Source organism: Notamacropus eugenii, chromosome 6 (genome assembly GCF_028372415.1).
Source record: "Notamacropus eugenii isolate mMacEug1 chromosome 6, mMacEug1.pri_v2, whole genome shotgun sequence".
Lineage (NCBI taxonomy): Eukaryota > Metazoa > Chordata > Mammalia > Diprotodontia > Macropodidae > Notamacropus > Notamacropus eugenii.
The window spans coordinates 388473330-388482088 of NC_092877.1; positions in this window are offsets into that span (position 1 = coordinate 388473330).

Consider the following 8759-nt stretch of genomic DNA (forward strand, 5'->3'; position numbering starts at 1 on the left):
TAGCTGGGAAGTCCTTTGGGCACTAGAGGGCACTGACAGCAAGGGGCAGCAAATGTGCCCTGCAGGTGGTGCCACAGCTCAGTGGAGCCTCCAGGGGACTGGGCTGCCCAGCCTTGGGTCAGTATTTCTGAGGGTATGGTCTTTCACTAAGCCTCTTGAGGTTTATGTCATGCCTCTAGAATGGGTAGTTCCTCCTTCCCCACTGAGATCAGGGTCTGAGAGGAGCCTGGGGAACATCCAGGACCATAAAGTTCACCTTGAAACCCAGAGCAGACTTTTCTGAATGCCCAGTATCTACCTGTTTAGCCTGAAAGACTCAGGCGGGTAGCCTGCTCTGGGCTTAGCACTACTGGGTGCCCTTCATCCCTCTCTCCTGGACCCAGGCCTGGGCTCATCAGCCATCTCCCCTCAAGAACTGATTGACGTTTGCAGGGGAAAATCTTCTGAATTGTTGCAAATAAGAGGGTAGCAGTCTGTATGCAAGGCAAAAGGAGGAAGAGGAGGAGAGAGGTGGAAAAGAGGGGAGGGGAAAAATGAAAGGAGAAATAGGAGTGGGAAGAGAAGAGAAGGAGGAGGAGGGGGAGGAGAAGAGAGGAATAGGAAGGAAGGAAGGAGAGAAGGGGGTGAAAAGGAAGAGGGGGAGAGAGGGAAAAGGTGAGAGAAGAGGAATGTCTCCTTAAGGAAAATGAGGTGGGGAAACCAAGTCAAGGCCCCTGAGATGGCATTGCCCAGGTCTCCAGGGCAGGCTTTTCATAAGCTTGCTTCATCCTCCTGCCTCCCTGGCATGCCTACTAATGAAACCTTTCTGAAGTCAGAGCCTTGGGGGCAGAGGTGTGTGTGGAGGCCTGTGCACATGTGCATTCTTAACCCACCCTAAATGCACTGGGATGTGCACATGTGCAAATATGCAAATAAGTTAGTGTGCTATGCAGACATGTGCACATGTGTGGGCATGTATCTGGTTTTTCTCTGTGTCAGTCAGTCAACGAACTTTTATTAAGCACCTACTGTGTGCCAGGAACTAGAGGACACAGAGAAAAGTAAAGGCCAAACCCTGCCCTTGAGAAGCTTCTGGTTTAATGTTGGGGGAGGTGGGGGCAGGGGACAGCAGCAGATACACCACAATGTACAGATGAGCTATGACAGTATACAGTGAAGGCCATCGCCAGAGGTCAGACCCTGGCACATTGAGGGAGCTGAAATGCATTTGGCCCCCAGACATGTGTAGGGCTCTGGGTCAGAATCTTCCCATACTGACTCTCTCAGCAGCACTAAAATGCTGCCGAGGGAGTCTCAGAGCCCAGCTGGCTGTAGCTCAAGACTGGGGTTGTAGCCGGATGCTCCTATGCCCGCTCCCACTCCGTTGGCAGGCAGAAGACAAGGAGCTTTTCATCCAAGCTATGGGAAAGCTCGGCATTCTGAGGTGGGGGAGGCCCAGGAGCCCTTAGTCATCCCCAGCCCTTGGCCCCTTTCCCTGTGGCAGAGGAGGGGCTTTCATACTCCCAGGAAAATTTTCCCAGTCATGGGCTGCTGCTCCCTCATCAGCTCAGAGACCCAGTCCCACATCCTCATCCAGCCTGAGCTTCTAATCCTTTCACCTTGGCCTTGGCGGAGGTGAAAAGTCCCCTCCCCATAAGTGTTAAGGAAATGAATGGATCTGGGGGCTCAGAGCCTATAGGACAAATGCCCATTTGTTTGCAGCCTGTTACTTAATGATGTGAAGAAAAAAACATCCCAGGCTCAGATTTCTTTTTGTTCTCCTTTGCTCTTGAAAATGATGATGACCTCTCTAAAATTCAAAGAGTTTGGGTGAGAGACTCAGAGAATCTCAGAATCCTTGCTAGAATCTCAGTGTTGGAAGCGATCTCAAACACCTTGAACACCACCAGTAATGTGGAACTCACTATCTCCCAAAACAACTCATTCCAGGTTGGGACAGCTCTAAATCTTAGAAAGGTCTTGGTGACTTCCACAGCTCCTCAGAGCATTCCAAAAATGTAAGTGGTTATTATTCTACCTGCCCAACAGACCCACACAGACTCTCTGAGATGCCCCGGAGATTATTGCCAACAGTGGTTCACACGTGAGTTCTGCAAGTACTGGAGCCTTGAATTCATTAGAAGATAACTGGGTAGTGATACTGCCCTCGCAGTTCCTTGCCAAGGCTGAGGCCCGGGGGCAGAACATGCCACAGTCTGTGAGAACTGTCTACGGAGCAGGAAGCAGTGTTGTCTACAAGGTTTAGCCTGGACACAGGACCCTCTGCAATGCTAGCAGTGGTGATATGGAGAGATGCCACCAAACAGTCAGAGAGTGTTATGAGCAGAGAGTGAACAGTTTGGGGACCCAGGTCCCACAAGACCTCTCTGGAAAGTGTGGGCCATGTCAGGTTCAAGGAAGAGATCAGGCACTGACCTCTGACCCTCTCAAGTAAAGCTCCAAAGCATGGGTCTTGCAGTTTGGTTCTGCACAAGGACTCACATGTCTTTGCTTGAGTGGTGTAAGAAGAGGGAGGGGGTACTGGAGAGACAGTGCACAAGCAAAATAGACAAGAGATGGTGCAGGATGCTGCAGAGGTGAAATAGGCATATGTTGCAGCGCTAAAATAGATACACATTGGCAACAGATTGGATTGGGGGGCAGGGCTGAGAGATGGTGAGAAGTCCCAGTTGACTCCTCCGTTGGGAGCCTGGGGGGCTGGGAAGTTAGCATTACCCTCTAAATAATAAGGAAGGTTGTTGTCTGACTCTTCAAAACTCCATCTGGGATTTTCTTGGCAGATGCTGAGGGGTTTGCCATTGCCCTCTCTAGTTCATTTCGCAGATGAGGCAACTGAAACAAATAGGAGAAGTGACTTGCCCAGGGTCACCCAGCTAGGAAGTTTCTGAGGTTGGATTTGAAGTCAGGAAGATGAGTCTTCCTGACTCCAGGCCTGAGACCAATTCATATTTTTCTTGGAGACTTTGAATGGAGGATCTTTGACTTGGTTTTCTTCTGTTTTTCTTCATGTTTTGGTCTTCCTAGTCACCAAAGTAAGACTCTATAGTCTGATTCTTTTTCCAGTTTTTGCCCATTTCCCCAGTCATTTACTTGACTTTTGAGCTCTTTGTCAAGGTTGTTCTCTGCTTCTAGTGGGGGTGGTTGGTGTGCTGTCAGCTGCTCCATCCCCCCACAATCTGTGGGCCTAGAGCTCCAGAAACAGTGGTTGCAGCTGCCCCTGCTACTGCTGTGGCTGCTGCATGGGTTCCTCTGCCCCCTCACCCCTCTGCCACCCTGAGGCTGGTCCCACAGGTTTTCCCCCCTGACCTTCCAATTTATCCTCAGCGTTTTGGGGTCGTGAAGTCTGAAAACCACCACAGATGTGAGAAATTCAGTCTCCCCAAGGCCTGCTCAGGTCTTGTCTGTGCTGGCACAGCCCATACTGGACTGAACACTCGGCTCCCAGCATGGTGTGATAGACACTTCGACCTTCCAGGCTGTCTTGGGCTGCGTTCTGTGGGTTCTGCAGCTCCAGAATTTGTTTAGAGCCATTTTTTACAGGTATTTGGCTGGGCTTGGCAGAGCGCTCTAGAAGGTCCATGATGTTGCTCCGCACTCTTGGCTCCACCTATAAATATTTTTGTACAAATTGCTCTTTTTGATCTCACCACAGCAGCGGTATTGCTAAATCAAAGGATAAGCATTGCTTTATAGCTTTTTGGGCATAGTTCAAAATTGTTCTCCAGAATGGTTATATCAGTTCACAACTCCACCAACAATGCATTAGCGTCCCAATTTTCTCAGTTCCCCTCCAATATTTATTCTTTTCCTTTTCTATCATGTTAACCAACCTGATAGGCACGAGTTTGTACCTCAGAATTGTTTTAATCTGCATTTCTCTAATCAATAGTGATGCAGAACATTTTTTTCATTTGACTAGAAATAGCTTTGATTTCTTCCTCTAAAAACTGCCTGTTCATATTCTTTGGCCATTTTTATCAATTGGAAGATAACTTGTATTCTTATAAGTACTTATTATAAATAATATTCTTATCAATATGACTCAGTTCTCTATATATTTGAAAAATGAAGCTTTTATCGGGGACACTTGCTGTAAAAATTGTTTCCCAACTTCCTTCTTCCCTTCTAATCTTGGTTGCTTGTGCAAAAACCTTTTAATTTAATGTAATCAAAATTATCCATTTTACATTTTTTAATGTTCATTGTCTCTCTTGTTTGGTGACAAATTATTCCCTTCATCTTAGATCTGAGAGATAGACTATTCTTTGTTCTCTTGATTTGCTTATGGTATCACCTTTCATGTCTAAATCATGTATACATTTTGATCTTATCTTGGTATACAGTATAAGATGTTGGTCAATACCTAGTTTCTGCCATTCTGTTTCCCACTTTTCCCAGTATTTTTTGTCAAATAATGAGTTCTTGCCCCAAAAGCTGGGGATTTTGAGTTTATCAGGCACTAGCTTACTATGATCATTTATGACTAAGTCTTGTGACCTAGTCTAGTCTACTGATCCACCACTCTGTTTCTTAGTTAGGACTTGATTGTTTTTGAGTACTGCTTTATAATGGCCAGGCCACCTTCCTTCGCTTGTGTTTTCATTAATTCCCTTGACATTATTGACTCTTTGTTCTTTCAGATGAATTTTTTCCCTCTAGTTCTAGAAAATATTTTTTTTGGTAGTTTGAATGCTATGGCACTGAGTAAGTAAATTAATTTAGGTAGAATTGTAATTTTTGTTGTATTGACTCAGCAATTGACTTAGAAATTAATATTTTTCTGATGGCTTAGATCTGACTCTATTTGTATAAAAAGTTTTTTGTAATTGTGTTCATATACTTCCTGGGTTTATCCTGGAGAGCAGATCCCCAAGTATTTTATATTGTCTACAATTATTCTAAACGGAATTTCTTTTTCCATTTCTTCTTGCTAGACTTTGTTGGTAGTATATAGAAATACTGATTTATGTGGATTTATTTTATATCCTGCAACTTTGACAAAGTTATTAATTCAGCTAATTTTTTAGTTGGTTCTCTAAGTTTAACATCATATCATCTGCAAAGAGTGAGAATTTTATTTCCTCATTGCCAATTCTAATTCCTTCAATTTATTTTTCTTCTCTTATTGCTATATAGCATTAAATAACAGAGGTGATAATGGGCATCCTTGCTTCACCCCTGATCTTACTGGGAAGGTTTCTAGCTTATTCTCATTACAGATAACATTTGCTGATGGTTTTAGATAAATACTCATCTTTTTAAGGAAAGCTCCATTAATTACTAAGTTCTCTAATGTTTTCAATATAAATGAATGGTGTATTTTGTCAAAAACTTTTTTTGCATCTATTGAGATAGCCGTATGATTTCTGTTGCTTTTGTTATTGATACAGTAAACTATGCTGATAATTTTCCCAATGTTGAACCAGCCTTACATTCCTGTTATAAACCCAGCTGGTCATAGTATATGATCTTTGCGATATATTTCTGTAATCTCCTTGCTACTATTTTATTCTTTATTTTTTGCATCAATATTCACTAGGGAAATTGGTTTATGGTTTTCTTTCTTTATTTTGGCTCTTCCTGGTTTAGATTTCAGCACCATATTTTTGTCATAAAAAGAATTTGGTGGGACTCCTTCTTAACCTGTTTCTCCAAATAGCTTATGTAGTATTGGAATTAATTGTTCTTTAAATATTTGATAGAATTAACTTGTGGCCCTGGGTATTTTTTTCAGGGAGCACATTGATGCTTTGTTCAATTTTTTTCTAAGATGAGGCTCTATTTCAGTATTCTATTTCTTCTTCCGTTAATGTGGATAGTTTATATTTTTGTAAATATCCATCCATTTTACTTATAGTGTGAGATTTATTGGCATACAACTGAGCAAAATAGCTCCTAATTATTACTTGAGCTTCCTCTTTGTTGGTGGTGAAATCCTTTTTGTTACTGATTTTGTTATTGGTAATTTGGTTTTCTTCTTTTTTCTTTTAATCAAATCAACCAACAGTTTATCTCTTTTATTGGTTTTCTTCCTCATAAAGCCAACTCATAGTTTCATTAATTCAATGGTTATTTTTGAAAATTTTATTAATCTCTCCTTTGATTTTCAGGATTTCAGATTTGGTATTTAGTTGGAGATTTCTAATTTGTTCTTTTCCTAGTTTTTTTAGTTGCATGCCCAATTCATTGAGCTGCTTTTTCTCTACTTCATTCATGTAAGCATTTAGAGATAAAAAAATTTCCCCTAAGTACTGCTTTGGCTGCATCCCATCAAATTTGGTTTGTTGTCTCGTTGTCATTCTCTTTAATGAAATTATTGATTACTTGTGTGATTTGTTCTTTGATCTATTAATTCTTTAGAATTAGATTATTTACTTTCCAATTAATTTTAATCTATCTTTCCATGACCCTTTATTAAATGTGATTTTATTGAATTATGATTTTAAAAATATACTTAATATTTCTGACTTTCTGCAGTTGGTTTTGAGGTTTTTATGTCCTACTACATGGTCAATTTTTGTGTATGTACCTGCTGCTCTATTTTTATTGTTGTGTTTGTCCTTCATTTTCGAAAAGGATCATGACATCAAAATGATGACATGACTTGCAACTGACTTTGATTTGAATGAGGGAGGGCTGTACAAGGTCACCAACCTCACTTTCTTCTCTTAGCCATCTAGGTCCAGTGGCCTGATATTCATCAGGATGACTGGAGATAGCCCAGGATGGAGTGGGAGACCCTGGCCCTTTCAGGTTAAGGTCTTATCACATTCTCACTTGGAGTGAGATACACCCTTTTAATGAATAGTCTTCTTTAACTCAAGAGTTGGCTCCTTTAATAAAAAAAAAAAATCAGACAGGGAGGGGAAAACTCTCAAGCTTCCCGTGTAAAAGAGAAACAATCACTATTTAGTAATTACATTCACTCTGTACTAGGTGGGTGGGGACTTATTGTCCAGTTCATGAGCTCTAGAGTGAATTTGCTTAAGGCTTAATCTTTGAGCAAGAAATGTAAACACAAAGGAAAAAAGCCAGCTTTTAGCCATGGAGTGTGCATTCCCCTGGGTAGAACAACAAAGAACAGGAAGAGAGAGGAGAGGAGCTGCTACTTCCTCACAGGTTGTGTTTCTCCTCCATTCTCAAAGAGGACCATGACAAGATGATGACTAGATCTCCTCTGGAGCTGGAGAGCAAGCGAAAGGTGAAATGATTGAGGAAACAAAGGTTCAATGTTCTGAACATCTCAATGTATTCAGCAGCGTATGCTAATTGACCATGAAGCTGGCACCAGACCTCCTTAGCTTATGTCGGGACCCCAAATAAAGGGAAAGACAGACTTTTGCACATTAAAAACAGCTAACTCAATGATGCCAATTAATTAAAAGAAAACAATATAACATTAGGGAATCTGATTTCTAATTGGATGAAAGATTAGGCACTTTCCAAGTTTGGAAGAGGAAAATGAACAGGGGCAATTCCCTGAAATCAGAAAAGAAGGTGTCCTACTCCCCAAAGTGTCTGTAAACAATCAAAGGAACATGAAAACAATAACTGATCAGGACAGACCAGATTTCAGATAAGACATAGAGAGTGCTGGAGATGTACAATTGTGAGAAAAGATCAAACATCAGTCTTTGGATCTGACCAGGTTTCTGGTCAGCATAGCCAAGGTCCTTGGTTAAGGGTCTCTAAACAGTATAGAGGGGGTCCAGCCTCCTAGCCATGGGGCTAGATTCAAACATGCAATAAGATTTTCTCTTAATTCTCACAATTCAATAACCTTCTCATAGGATGGAAATTGGACTAAACCCATAATTGAATAGAAAGGGACCTGAGCTAGCTTCAGAATTAAATCATAGGACACCCTTTTTCTATCCTAATTTCCTCAGTGCCCTCAATATTCCCTCTTTTGATTTATGAGGGACTGGGCAGCCCTATGGAAAACTTATCTATAAGCCAAATTGATACTGTTTTTCGTATATTCACAATCAGAATTACATAAATCAGGTTACAGATCAAACCGTGGCTGTTACAGAGAAACAAAGGGATAGAGGTAATATAGATATAAGCCAATGGGACAGGGACGCAAAGGAATTTGTATTAGCAACATAATCCAAGTGGCACTTGCAGCTCCATCGGGGCCAAGGTTTCCCTTGGAGGCCTGATCTATAAATCATATATAGTGGTATTATAATAGACAGGAGTAACACAAATAGAAATGAGCCTATAATCACATCTTATGAACAATCTTGTTTCAAAAACATCAGCTTTGCTTCCCACCACCACAATAGCTTCCCTTAAAGTATCCCTTAAATTGTGTGTACGGATAAGCCAATGGATACAGAGGAAGCCAATGCTGCCACAAAGCTTCTAATGCCTAAAATAATGCAAACTCTACATCTTTTCTGTCTTACTTTCAACATTAACTGATTAGTACAATTAAAGCATTATTAAAGTATTATTTCCCAATCATAAAAGCAAAAATTCTATCCATATCAATCCGTTTCCCAAAAGCCATAGACCCATATGCTGCCATAATTCCCTCCTCTGTCTTCCCTCCCCATGTTACCACCTGTAACCCAAGGCGGATTATGTCCAACAAGTCCATCTATCTCCTTCTTGATCAGTTCCTTCTGCTGCAGCGGTGAGGTGGAGGGTGCCCAGCAGCAGAATGAGTGTCTTCATCGTCCTGTCAGTCCGATGATCATGGCTTCTTTTTCCTCCATCCATATCTTCTCCAATGTATGGCAAAGGCCAGA